This window comes from Protopterus annectens, chromosome 10.part0, assembly GCF_019279795.1.
Source record: "Protopterus annectens isolate FY-2018-M chromosome 10.part0, PAN1.0, whole genome shotgun sequence".
NCBI lineage: Eukaryota > Metazoa > Chordata > Ceratodontiformes > Protopteridae > Protopterus > Protopterus annectens.
The window spans coordinates 115,204,478-115,222,935 of record NC_056744.1 but is presented as its reverse complement, the minus strand read 5'-3'; the positions used below and the strand labels follow the sequence as shown (position 1 = coordinate 115,222,935).

General features: G+C 44.3%; 1 protein-coding gene across 2 annotated transcripts in view; it reads left to right on the top strand.

Moving 5' to 3' along the window:
- The window catches only part of BPTF (bromodomain PHD finger transcription factor), a 3,500,764-nt gene that overhangs the window by 1,688,716 nt on the left and 1,793,590 nt on the right, over positions 1-18,458 (top strand). The gene's annotated exons all lie outside the window — the stretch shown is intronic.

The window sequence follows — 18,458 nt, the reverse complement described above, 5'->3', positions numbered from 1 at the left end:
GCATCCTACTAATTCCATATGTAAGACTGCATATAAGGAAACTTCAATGGTACCTAAAAAGTGTTTGGTCTCAACATTGCCACAGGCTGGAAGCAATGATTACTCTCATTCCCTGCCTACAACAGGAGTTACGATGGTGGGCAAAGTCTTGTCACCAAAACAAGGGACAGCCATTCACATTACCCCCAGCCAGGCAGACACTAACAATGGATGCATCAGATTATGCCTGGGGGGCCCACATGGCAGGAAGTTGCATTCAGGGCACATGGTCCTCAACCCAAATGCATCTACATATCAATCAAAAAGAGATTCTAGCTGTTCAGAATGCCCTGACAGCCTTCAAGGACCTACTTCATCTGGGACAACTACTGATAAAGACAGACAACACCACGGTCATGTGGTATATAAACAAGCAGGGGGCACACATTCTTAACCCCTTTGCAGACTAGCCATGACTTTGTGGGGCACAGCATTAACTTACCAAGCACATCTGCAGGCACAATTCCAAAAACCTCATGGATCCCCACGAGTGGCAGCTGGATCCACAAGTCTTCAGCATGATAATGAGGAAATGGGGATGCCCGACATAGATCTATTTGCCTCCCCTCACAACTACCGACTAAAAGGATTCTGCACAAGGACTTGTCACAGACAAGTATGGAAAGTGGACGCCCTATCTTTCAGCTGGAAAAAACTATCAGTATATGCCTTTCCCCCACTGCTTCTCCTCTCCAGGGTACTCCTAAAGGTCAGACAGGAGAAGCCAAAAATCATACTGATTGCCCCAGACTGGTCCCGCCAGTACTGGTTTCCAATCCTAAAGAACTTGTCTCAATGCCCAGCTTGGACCTTACCTCAAATACCTCATCTACAGTCCCAGCAAAACAATCAGATCCTGCACAGCCAACTCAGGACTTTAAACCTGGCAGCATGGCGGATAATGTAGTCATACAAAACACACCTCTCAGTAAAGCTGTGATGGATGTCATTTTGGAGGCCAGAAGGCCTAGTACTAGAAAATCTTATGCTGGAAAATGGAAGAGATTCTGTGCTTGGAATCAGGCACAAGGAACTGATACAGCTGTGTCAAATATTCCTCAGATTTTGCAGTACTTAACTGAGATGCTGGACAAAGGCCTGTCTTTTTCATCTATTAAAATTCATGCCTCTGCCATTTCGGCTCATTACAATACAGAGCCACCAACCTTTTCTCATCCCTTATTAAAACAGTACCTCAGAGGAGCCAAACATTTAAGGCTTCCAAGGAGATCACCAATGCCTGCATGGGACCTCAACTATGTCTTGGAAAAACTCACCCTGTCTCCTTTTGAGCCAGCTGCTACTGCTGATATAAAATTTTTATCTTGGAAAACAGCTCTGCTCCTAGCAATAACTTCTGCAAGACAAGTTTCAGAGCTACAGGCACTCATGGCTGTGGAACCTTTTATCATTTTTTTATCCAGACAGGGTCTCTTTGAGGACAAACCCAACATTTATGGCTAAGGTGGTGTCCAGTGTGGCTCTTAACCAAACTATTCATCTGCCAATTTTTTATCCAAATCCACAGAGCAAGGGGGAGAGAATTCTGCATTCTTTGGACGTACACAGACAGCTTAGATTCTACTTGGACAGAACCAAAGTTTTCAGAAAGACAGAGCAATTACTAGGAAAGGCTATCTCAAAGCAGACTGTTTCAAGTGGATAGGCCACTACATTCGTTTCTGCTACTTACACCATAGCAAGCCAGTGCCTAAGGGCATTAGGCCACATTCACCCAGAGCTGCAGCCACTTCAGCAGCCTTTCTCAGGGAAGTACCAACCAAGGACCTTTTAGAGGCTGCTACTTGGAGTTCAGTGCACACCTTTACAAAGCGCTATCATCTGCCACTCTACTCTAAATCCAGGGCAGGCTTTGCCATTGCAGTTCTGCAGGGCCTCATAGCCGCTCCTAATGCTGTTTAGCTCCAGCCTCCCATCCATAGCTTTGGGACTCTACCCAAATGTAATGACTGCAACAGTGAAACACGAAGAACATAGTACAGTTATGTACACTTACCATAAATGTAGATGTTCGAGTGTATTCACTGTTGCAGTCCAGGTTACCCACCCGCCACCCCCCTTTCTTCTGATGGAACCTATCTTTCCTTCTCTGATTTATACAAACCATGCGGTGTATTTGTTTGTAGATGAAGGTGGGGCAAGAAAAGCTAAAGAAAATGGCGTTGGCCACATCTTTTATACCTCTGATGACCTGACGTCAGGGAATGGGTGACAGCAGCCGACGCAGGACCCAGGACTTTGGAATTCAGGCCAACTGAGGGCAGCCTGCCAGCAGGATTACCCAAATGTAATGACTGCAACAGTGAATGCACTCTAACATCTACATTTATGGTAAGTGTACACAACTGTACTTTTATTCTATTGTCTCTGGCTCTTAATATTACCATTAGTTTGCTGTTAGTGCTTTCCTAGGAGTATGTACCATTATCACAGCAGCAGGTTTTATTTGGATGTGCTGTTCTCCTGGTGACCTCCTTAAGACTGTAAATGTCGGCATTATTACATAGTCGTTTCCTGATTCTGTGTATTACCCGAAATGTTGCTGTTACTGTATACACACACACACACACACACACACACACACACACACACACTGCATTTTCATTGTGTATCTGTTTTACTTGGCAGTCCAGGCATGTACTTCTATTTTGTATGTATCGCTGACTTTTGATACAGTAGTAACACTGGTGCCCAGAGTATGCCGACAGAGTACACATTGTTTTCTTTTTAGTGCTATACACACCTTTTTTTTTTTTTTTTTTTTTTTTTGGAAGTACCCCTGCCTGAAAGCACTTTAAAGTGTCTTCAGGCAAAATGTCTCACTCTGTTCTGTTGTCTGTTTGCCAAATATACCCATCCTCTGTTTAAGCCTGCATAGTTCACTGTACTTTGAAATTCATTTCTTGAACGTACATTTCTGCTGACCATCAGCTTTGCCGTTTAGACGTCAGAGTTTCAAGCCTTAATCTATAGGGAAACTTATATGGCCTGCCATAATGATATAATGCCCCTCAGGACAAACCTTCATTTCCTTCTGAAGTTGCCCCTCGGGTATTTTGTCCATCTCCCAGTTTTCTTTGCAGAGGTAAAAGTCAGAGGAGGGAAAGCCATTCACTCCTTGTATGTGCACTAACACCTCAGATGTTACCCGAAATGGGTTATTTACTTTAATAAGGCAGACTATTTTTTTTATCTCCATTGTGCTAGGAAAGGATTGGTTCAAGCTTGACAAGGGGACAATTTTTCAACAGAATTGCCAAGTGAATTTTATTTTCATTCATTCAGCTTGCCACAACCTGCTTAACTGCTCTTATTATTTTGTCATCTTGTGCATATTGTAGTTGAGAAGCAGTTTCCCCCAATTTTTGCTTCAGGGATGTCTCCATTGCATACATCTGTGCTGTGACAACATGGTATTTGATCTTCGCCTTCACCAGGCATTATTGTTTGAAAATATTCAGCGTTTGTTTCATTTGGGAAAAATATTGCTCACGAACATGGCTTTTTTCAGAGCTCTACATATATAATATTCCTCCTTCTCCTACTTTGGTAACTACTGCTCAAAGTTTGGGCTAACTTGTAAGCCATCAAAAAGAAAGTTTGATGTTAAACGTAAGCATATTCTTACAATGTCAGTTAATCTATGGAAAGACTGTCTGTGATTGATTTAGTAACCACCTTCTCTTTTGTTGCAAATGGATGTCTCTTCACCTGTCCCAGCTATTGGAGATGTTCATCGTGCATACAGCTGCAGTCATAACAGATGGGTTTTCCTGCCGTCAGGCGGGTCCTCGGTCGGCCGAATTCCAAAGTCTAGGTCCGGCGTCGGATGTCGTCGCTTCTTCCCTGACGTCAGTGCGACAGGGGTATAAAAGAACCAGCTGACGCCATTTTCTTCAGTCTTTCTTGCCGCGTGGTGCCCGAAGCAGAAGCAGTTAGCAAGTGCCGGTCGGCCAGCTCCTGAGATTACGAATATTTTTCAACCGAAGTCTTCTTGAAAGCTAAGTACCCCTTTGGGGAAACTTTTCTTGCCTCAGACCGATGTCAGACAAAGTTAATAATTGCATTTCATGTGGGAAGCAAATACCGCATAAGGATTTTTATTTCCTCTGCATTCCTTGCTTAGGCCCAGACCATGACGTCTCGGCCTGCTGTTTTTGTGCTACATTCAACAGACGTCGGCCGGAGTTCGCCCAACACTATTTTGGCAAAAAGTTTAATTACATTATGTCATCGGATACTCCGACTCCAGTTTTTAGTAAAAGACGCAAAGATAAGGACCGACATACGAGGTCCGCGACTTCTACCGACACCATGCCAAAGCCAACTACAAGTGATCCGGTTCTCAGTGAGGCGCCTACGCAGCCCCTGACTACCGATGACTCTTCATTGGCGGTGTCTTCTGTGCCCGAGGTCGCAGGCTCTTCGGCCCACACCCCGACTACAGATACCGAAGCCACTCTTGGCGGTGAAACTCAGAGTTTAGACAGGCCTGCCACCTCTCAAGGTGTCTTCAGGCCTTCCTCTTCTTTTTCCATCAAGGCTTTCACTAAGTCTAAAGCAGCCATGCATACTAAAAGACAAGCTCCACAGGGCCCCTCTCAAGGCCCCATGCCTAAAAAGCGGATGCTCAAAATGGCTGAGGATTTGATTACTCTTATCAGGGGTTCTCAACCCCTCCCGGACAAAAGGCCCAGAGTGGAGGAAGAATCCCCTTCCTTGGACCAGGCCTCCATTATTTCAGAACATTCTGAAGACCAGGAAAATTCATACTCCCCTTTTGAAGATTCTGATGCAGAGGAGTCCATTCCCTCTGTCTCCCCCCCGGAGGATTACTCTTTTGGGGAAACCTTACATACCTTGAGGGAACACTTCCACTGGGAAGGCCAAGAGTACTCAGACTCCAAGAAAAGGCTTAGGGATTTCCTCTTGCTCCCCCAGCACAGGCCTCTGGCTATACCTCCTGTCTTAGACATTCTAGATGTTGTGTATTCGGAGGCCTGCCTTAACCCAGAGTCTTTACCTCCAGCTCCAGTCAAGCCTGACAGGTATTACCCGGGTTCCTGATTCACACCAATTCTTATACAAAAGCCATGCGGCTGACCCAGAAACTATTTCACAGGGTCCCAAGGGAATTAAGGCCTCCACTGCTAAAAATCCATTACCTTCAGAGAGAGATTCCAGAGCTTTAGAAAGGTGGGGGGGGGAGGTGTACACCTCGGCCACCTTAACCATGAGGGCATTAAACTGTCAGTTCCATATGTTAAAGTACCAACAGTTTCTGTTATCACAGTTGAAAAGCAAAATGTCACAACCTGAACAACCAGACTTGAAGGAGTTGCAGGATTTGTTACATAGTGCAGAACAAGTGGGTAAACATACCTTGCAATGTGGTTTTGATGCTTTAGAGGCCTCATGTAGAGCTGCTGTTACAGGATCAGTCATACGTAGACATGCTTGGCTCAAAGAGCAAACCTTACCAGATCATGTTAAAGCTAAATTACTGGATGCACCTCTGCAAAAAGATGTATTGTTTGGTGTTAAAGCTGAGGAGGTATTAAAGAAAATGCAGGAAAAGGCAAAATCAATGCAAACCGTGAAAGATTTCCTACAGGTACAACCTCCACATTTCAGTAGAAATTGGCCTTCCAAAAATTGGTCCTTTCCAGCCACGTACAGACCCCAAAGAGGTAGATACAGGCGCCCGAGGGGTAGAGGGCAATCTCAAGGATCATTTAGAGGCAAACAATGGCAAGCACCTACACAAAGAGGTGGTGAGGATAGTTGACAGCCATTCAGAAAGCAGAACCAATGACTTTCCCCTTTGCATGCCAAGCAAGACTCAAATGGCAGCACTTTTAGGCGGAAAACTGGCATTATTTTCGAAAAATTGGCATATTGTCACAAAAAACAAATCGACCCTGGACATTATAGACAGAGGCTACAGATTCCACTTTCACACCCTTCCAAAAATGAGAGGCATGCCAAACCCGCCACACAATCAAAGGGCAGAGGCACAAAAACAAATTTCAGATCTCATGGACATGAAAGCTATTCGAGGTACCTGCACAAGAACAGGGTCAAGGTTTTTATTCCAGACTATTCCTGGTACCAAGGAAGGGCAAAGATTGGAGGCCTATTTTGGACCTATCCATCCTAAACACATTTTTACTCGTGCCAAAATTCAAGATGCTCACATTACAGCAGCTTCTTCCCATGCTGGGCAAGGAGTCTTGGCTGGTAACATTGGACCTCAAGGAGGCATACCTGCATGTCCCAATCAGACAAGATTGCAGAAGATACCTCAGATTTCTTGCAGGTTCAACCCATTATCAATTCTCTGCATTGCCCTTTGGCTTAACTATTGCGCCCAGAGTGTTCACTAAATGCCTGGCATCAGTAATTGCCTACTGCAGACTTCAAGGGATACAAATATACCCATATTTGGACGACTGCCTGATCCAAGCGGACAGCAAGCACGTACTTCTGAAACATCTGGCGTTTGTAATAATGTTGTTGAAGTCTCTGGGATACACAGTCAACAAAAAGAAATCAAGGCTAATACCCTCTCAAACAATAATTTTCCTGGGTGCCAGCTTGGATACAAGCACCCAGATGACCTACCTCACGCCAGAGAAACAAGGGCAACTAACTCAATACTTCAGAAAACTGGCAACTTTTACCAGGCTGACTGCAAGGAAAATCCTGCAGGCTCTGGGATTCATGGCATCTTGCATCCTACTAATCCCATGTGCAAAGCTGCATATGAGGAAACTTCAGTGGTACCTGAAAAACATATGGTCTCAACACAGCCACAGTTTGGAAACAATAATACCACTGATTCCATGTCTTCAAAAGGAATTTCTGTGGTGGGCTCAAGCATGCCAAAGAAACACAGGTCTCCCATTCTGCAAACCTCAAGCAAATCAAGTCATCACAGCAGATGCCTCGGACTACGCCTGGGGGGCACACATGACAGATCGGTGCATTCAGGGCAAATGGTCCCAAAAAGAAAAGCACCTACACATCAATCAAAAGGAAATGCTAGCAGTAATAAATGTTGTTATAGCTTTCAAAGACCTATTGCATCCAGGCCAGCTATTGATAAGGACAGACAACACCACAGTAATGTGGTACATAAACAAACAGGGAGGAACCCATTCATACCCCCTATGCAGGCTAGCCATGTCTCTTTGGAACATGGCTCTGGAATTACAAATCGAGCTTCAAGCACAGTACCTGCCAGGCAAGGAAAACACGCTGGCAGACAACCTAAGCAGAAATATGACAGATCCACACGAATGGAAGTTGCATCCTCAAGTTTTTTCAAAGATAATTCAAGCATGGGGAAGGCCAGACATAGATCTCTTTGCCTCCCACAGAAATCACCAATTGGCAAAATTCTGCTCAAGGACCTTTCATCCACAGGCCTGGAAAGTAGACGCACTCTCTTTCAGTTGGACAACAATGACAGTTTATGCCTTTCCACCTCTTCCTGTGCTGCCCAAAGTTCTATTAAAAACCAGAGCAGACAGACCAAAGATGATTCTCATTGCTCCAGACTGGCCAAGACAACACTGGTACCCACTCCTGAGGAGCCTGACGCATTCCCCACCATGGATCCTGCCTCTAATGCCTTTTCTACTGACTCAGCACAACTTCAAAACTCTTCACAGCCAACTGAAAACACTCAATCTAGCCGCATGGAAGATTCCTTAAAATCACAACAGACCCTACTCTCCAAGGAGGTGCAGGATGTCATTTTGGAGGCCAGAAGACCTTCTACTAGAAAAGCCTACTCCGCAAAATGGAAACGGTTTTGTGTCTGGAATGAGAAAAAGGGCCAGAATCCTGGAATACTGAATTTACCTCAAATATTACAGTACCTAGCTGAGATGCTAAGCAGTGGACTTTCATTCTCCTCCATCAAAATCCATGCCTCAGCCATTTCTGCAGAATACAACACTGATCCTCCTTTATTCTCTCACCCCCTCTTAAGACAGTTCCTCAGAGGGGCTAAGAATATAAAACCCCCAAGGAAACGACCAGTACCTGCTTGGGACCTCAATTTCATTCTAGAAAAACTGACCTTGCCTCCTTTTGAGCCAGCTGCTTCAACAGAACTGCAATATTTGTCCTGGAAAACAGCCTTCCTGCTGGCTATCACCTCAGCTCGCAGGGTTTCGGAACTGCAAGCCCTCATGGCCGTGCAGCCTTTCATCATTTTCCATCAGGACAGTTTCCTTACGAACCAATCCTTCCTTTATGCCAGAGGTGTAGTATCCAGGATAGCCTTGAATCAGGCTATCCACTTACCTACCTTTTACCCTAATCCTCAAAACAAAGGGGGGAGACTACTACATTCCTTGGACATTCACAGACAGCTACATTATTATTTGGACAGAACAAAGCCTTTCAGAAAATCAGAGCAACTCTTTGTGTCCTATGCTACAGGAGCTCAAGGGAAGCCTATTTCCAAACAGACAATCTCAAAATGGATAGCCCACTGCATATGCGTTTGTTACTCTTTTCATGGTAAAACTGTACCTGCAGGCATCAGAACTCACTCCACAAGGGCCACAGCTACCTCTGCAGCTTTCCTCAGGGGGGGTTCCTACTAAAGATATTTTGGAAGCTGCCACTTGGAGTTCTGTACATACTTTCTCCAAGCACTGTCATCTACCATTATACTCCAAATCTAGAGCAGGCTTTTCCACTGCAGTCTTGCAGGGCATCCTGGCTCCTCCTAGTTCCACCTAGTGCCTACCACCCCTTTTTTAGCTTTGGGATTCTACCCATCTGTTATGACTGCAGCTGTATGCACGATGAACGTAGTACAGTTTTGTACCTACCATAAATGTAGATGTTCGAGTGCTAATACAGCTGCAGTCTAGGTTTCCCTCCCTCCTTCCCCTCTTGGGACAGGCCTAATGGATAACACCTCCTCATACAACCTGATTGGGGTATTCTTTTATGGTGTATTTGCTTGCAACTACTGTTTTTTGATTATACTGCATTGCATTATTGCATAAATTTATGTATTGCCTTCCTTCTGGGGTCACCTGACATCTGGGGCAAGAAAAACTGAAGAAAATGGCATTGGCTGGTTCTTTTATACCCCTGTCGCACTGACGTCAGGGAAGAAGCGACGACATCCGACGCCGGACCTAGAGTTTGGAATTCGGCTGACCGAGGACCCGCCTGACGGCAGGAAAACCCATCTGTTATGACTGCAGCTGTATTAGCACTCGAACATCTACATTTATGGTAGGTACAAAACTGTACTTTCCCAGTAGTCTGGTCAGTGATCTCCAGGGCTAGAGAAGGGAGTGGAGGGCTTACCCTGGCATGAGGCACATGCATACATTTTAAACAACCTGTTTGCTCCTTCCTTATTACATATGGAGCTTTATCGCTTCCTTGTCTCTACCAGAAAGTGATATGGCAGACAAACAGTGGTTGCCCCCAACCTGAGATAGGTAAGCTGGAATGTGATATGCAATTCAAGCTTAACCCTGGCCAGCCTTATGGCTTCCTGTGTTGCATGTTGACCCTGTGTTCTCAGTGAGGCACATGGAGGCACTACTTCTGCAGTTGGTCAGTGCCTAAAACTTTTTTCAGAATTGTAATCGAAGAGGAATCCAACTAGGAGCCTGTCAAGGAGGGCCCTCTTACAGGCAATTGATTCTTTAAGAATATTTGTGTGTGTGTGTGTGTGTGTGTGTGTGTGTGTGTGTGTGTGTGTGTGTGTGTATATATATATGTATATATATATATATATATATGTGTGTATGTATATATATATATATATATATATATATATATATAGATATGATGATTGTACTCACTGAAGTCAGTGTCCTGTGGTCTGTTTGGGTATCCTACTACTACATTTAGTGTATCTGGTGGCATAGAAAGATAAGCCCTTACTATGGCCTGAGCAGCCCAGGTTCGATTTGCAGCATGGGTACTTGAAGAAGGCAGAGGCCGATGAGGAGGCGCATTTTGAAAAGGGCGAGCCATTGGTTCTGATCAACCATACGTCCAACTCTATAAGAGACCTCAAACTGGAGGACATGAGCAAGTCTTGAATGAGGATCATCCTCTTCTAGAGTGAGGTGGCAGCCTAGCTCACTGATAGTGGAAACATTTGCCTGCTTTTGTGAAGGAGTGAGCATGCATAGGTCATGAGGCATAGCTGGTCCATATGTCTACATCAGCAGTGGGGGGAATGGAGTTATTTACATGCACAAAGTCCTTAGCTGGGACACTGGTGAGGTTGCATACTTTGTGATGTCGACAAGTAGGATGACCTCTCTGGAATGCTTTCACCTGCAAGGATCTGTGGCCTATGTCCAATTGGGGAGTAGACTGGATGGTCAGCGTGACAGAAGGGGAAAAAGATTTAGATAAAAAACACTGAATTACACAGTAGTTTTTTGGTGTAAAGTTAAGATGTCTCTTGATTAATAATGGAAAAAAAATGGAATGTGTGGCGAAATCTTAATCTTTTGAAGGAGAAGTTAGGAGCTGGATTTGGATGACCATGATGTCTTGCAAGTGAGCAAAAAAACTGAAAAAGTGCTATGGCTAAATGTTATGGAGGACGTATATACTTTAGACACTGTAAAGATCATGCTGTTAAACCTGACTGAATTGTCTGCAATATGTATGAAACTTCTGAGAGTGGTTGCAGTGGATAAAGCAAATTTTGTGCATAATTGGCAGGCAGTGATCTAGCCTATTAATCAGTAGATCTTTCATACTTAAGATAATGCAGTTGAGACTGCAAAATTAAGCAGATCAAGCAGCACTTAATTAGAGTGGAGGAAAAGGGAAGAAAGTGAAATTTGTGACTGTTATTTGGAAAGTAGAAGAAAGGATAGATTTTATAGAATGTGAGCTAAGGTGGCAGAGTAGACAAAGTCTGCAGAAGAGACGTTGGAGATAGTAGTTTGGAAATGCCTGCCCCTGGCAGTGCTTGAATTTAAAAATAGAAAACACATACTGACATTGATAGAATGACATGTTAAGAGAAAGAACTGGTACTGTCAACTTACGGCAGTGTGGTAGGAAGCTGTTAGTGGCTGAGCAGTTTGTACTCAACAAGTATGACCACTACAACATGACATTCAAACATAACTTGTGGTTTCTAGAAGTTTCTGTAAAGAAAGAAAAACTTGCATTTTTCACAGATTCAGTAGTCAGAAAATCATATTCCACCATTAGTTCCATTCTGAAGTCCAAGGATGGAAGACAAATTTTAGTAAAGCACTGTTAGCTGCTTTTTTGCTGCTCACCACAAGATACTGTGAATCCTTTAGGCCTGTGAGTTTGAATGAGTTCCACTGATTTCTAGGTGAAGTGTTTTTCTTTGACAAGGTTTAGATAGTTTGATAACCTTAACAAATAATAATTTGTTGCACATTATCAGAATGGGTTCACACTTTTGAGTCATTAGTTGTAAGTTTAGAATAGCAAGCCGCGGTGTTACAGCAGTAGTGTTGTTGCCTTACAGCAAGAGCTCTCTTGTTCGATTCTCGGCTGGAGTGTGTTCTGTGTGGAGTCTGAATGTCCTCCCCACGGTCGAGTGGACTCCAAAAGACATGCATGAATGGGTGTGCCTTCGCTGAAGGTTGGGCGTCAGGCTGGCAACTCGGCACCATAAAAAATCTACTGCCAATCAATAGCGGACCTGAGTTCTGCTGTGGCGACCCCTATCCGGGAAAAGCCGAAAAGACAAACAAGTTGTAAGTTTAGAATAGCAAGAGTTTCTCCAGCATGGATGCTCCATACCATTTTTTTAATTGTTCGTGATCACCAGCAAAAGGGTGAGAATTTTCCTTGTCCTTCTATTCAATCCTTGTCCTTCTATTCAATCCTTGTCCTTCTATTCATATGCTGCAGTATTCATAACATGAAGGAGTCTCCCCCCTGCTAACTCGTACGTCCGGCCAGTATACAAAAGTCTCAATGCTACTGTAAGGTATGTGCGACGCCGCAAATCAGCCATTAAGAGACGTGTGGTATAAAGTGGACGTTAGCACATACCAACCTTAGAAGTTTTCTGCCGCCTGTCAGATTGCCTTTTCCGGTCATCGCTTGCCAGGTAAGTCACGAACTGTGGTTCAGTTAAGTACCCTGTTGGGTTTTTTCTTTGAATTTTGTCTACTGTTTTGTGTTGAGTGATTACATGTCAACTAGGAAGGGCAAATGTCAGTGTGGAAGGCAGATTCCACATAATAATTCGCACAAGCTCTGCTGGTTTTGCTTTGACTTGGGCCTAGTCCACGACCGCACCACCTGTGCTGTCTGTAAGGCCTTTGTCCCCAAAACCCTTCACAGCCATCTAGCCTCCTTGAAACTATATCTGGAGAATCAGCTCCTTAATCCTTTAGCGCATGATGTGGAGGCGATGGCGAGCCCTCCAGATGAGCCGCAACCTAAAAAGGTCAAGAAGTCTCGGCTTGATCTTCCTGCTCCTCCCTTTCTTCTGGGCATTCCTCCTGAGGATGATACTAGTCCAGAGGCTGTCTCGGAGTCAGTAGATGTCCCTTCGAGGATACCACAGTGGAAGCTGTGAAGGACCCTACCAGGACGTCCGCGAGAGATTAGCAAGCATCTGATTCGGGCATGGGGGTAACCATGGCTTGTTATTACTGAAGGCCCATGTGGCTTCACCCAAATCATCATGCAGAAGGATGTGCCCACAGACATCATGGCGTGCAAGCCGACATCTAGGCCATCCACTTTCCACCACATGGAAGCTCCTAAAAAGAAAAAAGTTAAAACCAAACATGTTTTTCTGGTTCCCCAGGCTCAAGCACCGGATTGGCAAGCCTTCTGTCAAAGCCTTATCAATGCCTTTATGGCACTACATCAGGCTACTGCTCCTTCTTCCTCTTCTTCTGCCGTTCGTTGTCCTACTCCTTTAAAATGGACCTCTGAAGATATTTCTTCAGATGAGGAGGAATCATCAGGGGATGAATCCCTGGCTTATTCTACACAAATCACTTCCTGTTTGGGTTACGCCTCACCAGAAGAGGAATCTAATGGTATGGATTCCCCTGGGGGAGGGGATCTGTCCTTTGGGGAAACTATTCTGTAGATGAAAGAATTCTTCAAGTGGGACTGTTGCTAAGTGTCTGACATACAAAAGAGATACTATGACCACCTTCAGATTGACTTCTCTTCTCCATCTGCCATTCCCCTGCCTTACCAGCTTTCTTAGATGCCTTTACATCTGCTTCTAAATGCCTAGACTCCCAATGTCCAGCTGCCAAGTGGCCAGATAGATTTTATAAGGTGCCTGAGGACTCCAAATTCCTCTTGAAAGCTCCATCTGCAGACACAGCTACTGTATCAGTTTCAACAGACAATGCATCCAAGTTATTGCCTTCCACCTCCTTGCTTCCATCAGATAAGAAGTGCAAAGTCATGACTAGGGAAAAAAGTATATACCTCTGTTACTTTGGCCTTTAGTGCAGTAAATTATCAAACGCATATGGCCAAATATTCCCTTTCTGTCTTAGATCCAGGAATGCTCCTTTCTGAGCTTTCTGACTCTGTCACCAAGGCTAAGCTCTCCTCCATTCTCAATTCCTATTCCTCTTCCCAGGTTACAAGGCACTCCATCAAGTGTAGTTATAATGTTGTGGAGTCCTCAACAAGGGCAGCTGCCTTTGGGTCTGTTCTGAGGAGGTATTCATGGCTCAGGCTTCAACCCTTGCCTGATGATGTTAAGGCCAAGCTAATGGATGCCCCTCTGGACAACAAAGCCTTGCTTGGTAACTCGACTGCAGAACTATCACTTCAAGAAAAGGGCAAGGAGCTCCAGGATTTAAAACGTATCTTTCTCTCCCCTGTTCCCAGATTCCAGAGGAATTACTGTTCCAAAACCACCTTTGTCAGAAAGCCAGCTAGGCCACCTTCCACCAAAGGTAAGGGGGAAACAAATCTCTTCCAAGTCTGCTTCCTCCACCCCTTCTCAGAAACAGCCCTTTCAGGAAAATCCAGGTTGTCTGTGACTGCCTGTCTCAGACCTTTCTACTCATTTATCTCTTCGCCTCTCTGTGTCTCTCCCTGCTTTGGAATCAGATAACCCAGGATTCTTGGGTCCTTTCCATCATCCAACAAGGATATTTCATGGTGTAGGAAACTCTTCCCTTCCTTCAGGGGCATCCCACAACCGCCAAAAGAACAACTGCAGTTCTTTTCCCAAGTCTTTTCCATTCTTCTGTCTCAAGGTACTATTCAGGAAGTCTTGCTCTCTCAAGTGGGAAAAGGATTTTACTCCAGGATGTTTCTGGTTCCCAGGAGGGAAGTCCCCACCCTTCTCCCATTTATACTCCCTCAGGGCTTTATGGTGTCATTAGACATCAAAGACACTTACCTTTGTATATCCTCATTCACCTACAGTTCAGGAAATTTCTTTCCTTTTCTGTTGCTTCTTCACTTTCAGTTCTGTGCTTTGCCCTTTGGTATGGCACCTAGGGTCTTCACAAAATGCTTAGCTTTTGTCATAGCTTACTACAGACTACACGGTGTACAGATTTTCCCTTACCTAGATGATCTTCTCATTCAGGCCCCATCCCCAGACATCCTTAAGGAGAATATCTCCTTCATAATGTCTGTCCTGAAAAGTCTAGGTTTCACAATAAACCATCAGAAGTCTACCATGACCCCTTCCCAAGACCATGTTTTTCTTAGATGCTGGATTCAAACAGACATGTTGTTAGCCTCTTTACCCTTAGAGAAGGTCCTGTCCCTCACCTCTTTTTTCCAGGACATTTTACCTGTGCAATCTCTGACTGCCAGGGACTTTCTGCATCTCCTAGGGTTCATGGCATCTACAATTTTCACACTTCCCTTAGCCAAGTTGCACATGAGAAAATTCCACTGTTTTTTGAGGATGGTTTGGATGCAATGCTCCCACCCTCTGGACTTTGTCATTCCACTCCTTCCCTGCTGAAAAGGTAGTTAGATTGGTGGATTCTTCAGGTTGCAAAGAGTCCAGGCTACCCCTACAACCACCCACGTCTTCCCACTCAGGATCTGTACACGGATGTTTCAGATACAGGATGGGGTGCAACACTGGAATACTGGAAAGTCAGAGATGTCTGGTCTCTAACCCAATTGAAGGAGCACATCAACATAAAAGAAATGAGGGCCTTGATTTTTGCCCTCCAAATCTTCAAGTCCATGCTTTCCCCAGGGGTTTTATGATGGTTCTCAGACAACACCACTGCCTTCTGGTATGTCAACAAACATGGGGGACAGAGTCTTACCTCCTGTGCAAAGTGTCTTTACAGGCCCGGGGGCTGGCTTTGCAGAGTCAAGTCTCTCTTCGGGCTCTTTGCATTCCTCTAACTCAGAATGTTGTTCGAGGCACACTCAGCAGGTCCATGACTCAATCCCACGAATGGATATTATGCACAGATGTGTTTCTGGACTTGGTCCATCAGTAGGGTAGTTCTCAGATCTCTTTGCCTTCCCCATGAACAGACAACTTCCCAAATTTTGTGCCAGGATCCCATATCCCTTTGCATGGAAGGTGGACACCCTATCCTTTTCTTGGAAGGGGATGGTTCTGTATGCATTTCCCCCTTCCCACTTCTCCAAAAGGTCCTGCTGAAAATACTGTGGGAACAACCAGAAATCTTGGTGGTGACCCCATTTTGGTCAAGACAGCATTGGTTCCCCCTCCTCCTGCATTTAGCCAAGGGCAGTCACCACAAGTTACCCTACATATGATGGACCTACTCACACAGAACAAGGGAGCTGTAGTACATCCACAGATGTTAACTCTGAATTTGACCCTGTGAGTGATAGGGTTTTAATTCCCTTCAGACACCTATTTTTAGAGGACGTGCTGCAAGTTCTGCAGGAGGCAAAAAAAAAAAACATCACTAGGAAATCTATGTTTCCAGATGGAAGAGGTTTTCCATCTGGTGTCTAAAAAAGGATTTACAACCACTGTTAGTGGATGTCCCAGTGTCCTGCCTGTGTGGATAGATGGAGAGGGCTGTCTTGCTCTTCATTTAAAGCCTATCATTCTGCCATATCTGCATTTCTGCCTGTGTCTCCACCTTTAGCTTCCAATTCAGAAGTTAAACTGTTCCTAAAAGGCATCCTTCACATCAGACCACTGAGGAAACCATTTGGCCCCATTTGAGACAGCAGGTTCGTCTTCCCTGCAATATTGCACATGGAAAACTGTTCTCATGGTGATTACGTCTGCTAGAAGGATCTGTGAGTTACAAGCTCTAATGTCTACCTCCCCATTCACAGTCTTCCACAGGGATAGGGTATCTCTTCGCACCAGTCGCTCCTTTATGCCCAGGGTAGTTAATGAGTTATCCCTTAACCAGTCAGTCAACCTCCCATCCTTTTTTCCCTCTCCTCAATCCTCCATTGAGAGGATTCTTCACACTTTGGACGTACACAGGCATATACTACCTGAACAAAACTAATTCTATCCGTATTTTAGAGCAATTATTTGTTGAAAATGATTAAATTCTTTTGAAAAAAAAACTGTTATGCAAAGAGTCTCTCTCTATTCTTAAATATGATACTTTGGTCCCTATGGGAGTGAATGGAGAGGTTAATTGGAAGTATTTTAGTTAATTGTTTGATTGTATTATTTATTTGATTGAGTTTGTGTTATTTGTATAAAAGGTAGTACATTTTTAGCTGAATTGTGTAACTCCTGGAAGGTTTTGTATCTAGGAGCTAGAGAATAAAATACTTTTGGGTCTAAACCAGTGGTCTTGATTTTCTTGTTGTTGCTACTTGTATGGACTTAATTCTATCCATAAGTCTGAATGTCTGTTTGTCTCTCATCACCCAGGGCCCTGGGTCAACCTTTTTCCAAGCTAATTATCTCCTCTTGGATTTCTAAAGCTATTTCCTTCTGTTACTTAGACGATGGAAAGAGCCTTTCATCTCCTGTTAGGGCGCATTCCACTAGGGTAGTGTCCTCTTTTGGAGCTGCCTTTAAAGGCTAGGACACTTGCTCTGCCCTGGAGGGGAGCTATCTGCTCTTCTGTTCATACTTTCACTAAACACTATAAACAAGATGTCATTTCTAGGTCAAGGGCTGGTTTTGCCATAGCTATTCTGCATGGGTTTGTGGAAAATGCTTCTGCTCCTCCACCCAGTTCTTCTTCGGGATGAGCTTTGGCACTCTCTCTCATGTTATGAATACTGCAGCATATGAATAGAAGGACATAGAAGAGTTGTGTAAAACTTTACCATAACCATAGATGTTCTGTTCTATATGCTGTAGTATTACTCCCTCCCACCTTCCCCCAATGCTTGCCTGGCCCCTGGTGACATAATTTCTTCACCTAAGATCAGGCTGGTTCTTTGCATCATTCAGTTTTGAGGTTGGTACGTGCTGATTCCGCTTTATACCCGAAGTACGCTGGCTGATGTGCAGTGTCACATGTCCCTTACAGTAGCATTGAAACTTGTGTACTGGCCGGATGTACAAGTCAGCCGGGAGTGGACTCCCTCGTGTTATTAATACTGTAGCATATGTAAGAGAAGGGCATCTGTGGTTATGGTAAGATTTTATGCAACTATTCTTTGTCAGTCAAATGTTCCTTTTGAGTACCATAGTCAAATAGGTTTGTCTGTGACAAATCTGTGTAGGCAAATCGTTTAAGGGATTTGCTCATCCTTAGGAGGTGAAGTTTTAAAATTAGTTTTCCAGAATGGATGTTCTGAAGTTTTGTTTGTTTCAAGAGTAGTCTGTGCAGTGGTGTGGTCAGTGCTTGATACCAAACAGGAAGCATAAAAAATGGACTGGAGTTTCTTTGAAGATGCACATCCACAAGTCTCTGTGGTTTGACAGTTTTTTTGAGACTGAGGCTATTAACCTCACTGTGGAACTTGTGCCTTCTTCACTCGCTTGGTACCACTTCCTTCTTTATTGATTTTGAAATTCCCCATCTCATCTTTAGTTCCATTTTCTGAGTTCTTTAGTATTGTTTCCTACTTCACTTTTTATGGAGAGTTTAATTATGTACCCTTACACAAATGCTACCACACCTCAAAAATACTGCAGCTTCATTACAGCCAGCAGCAGATGTTCTTTGTGTTTCACTGTTGCAGTCATCACATTTGGGTTATCCCTGCCAGGGTAGCCCTTGGCTGGCCCGAATACAACATACTTAGTATTTCTGCGTGTGTTGCTGTCGTTTGAGGACTGACATCAGGTCGTCAGTAGTATAAAGTAAGGCAGCCGATGCCATTACATCAGTCTTTCTTGGCGTGGAACCCGAAGCAGAAGCAGTTCACACGAGTGCCGGTCAGCCGCTACCTGCGTTTTCAACTCTGAATTGAAGTTGAAGTCTTCTAAAGCTAAGTACCCCATTGGGGATCCTTTTTTCTTG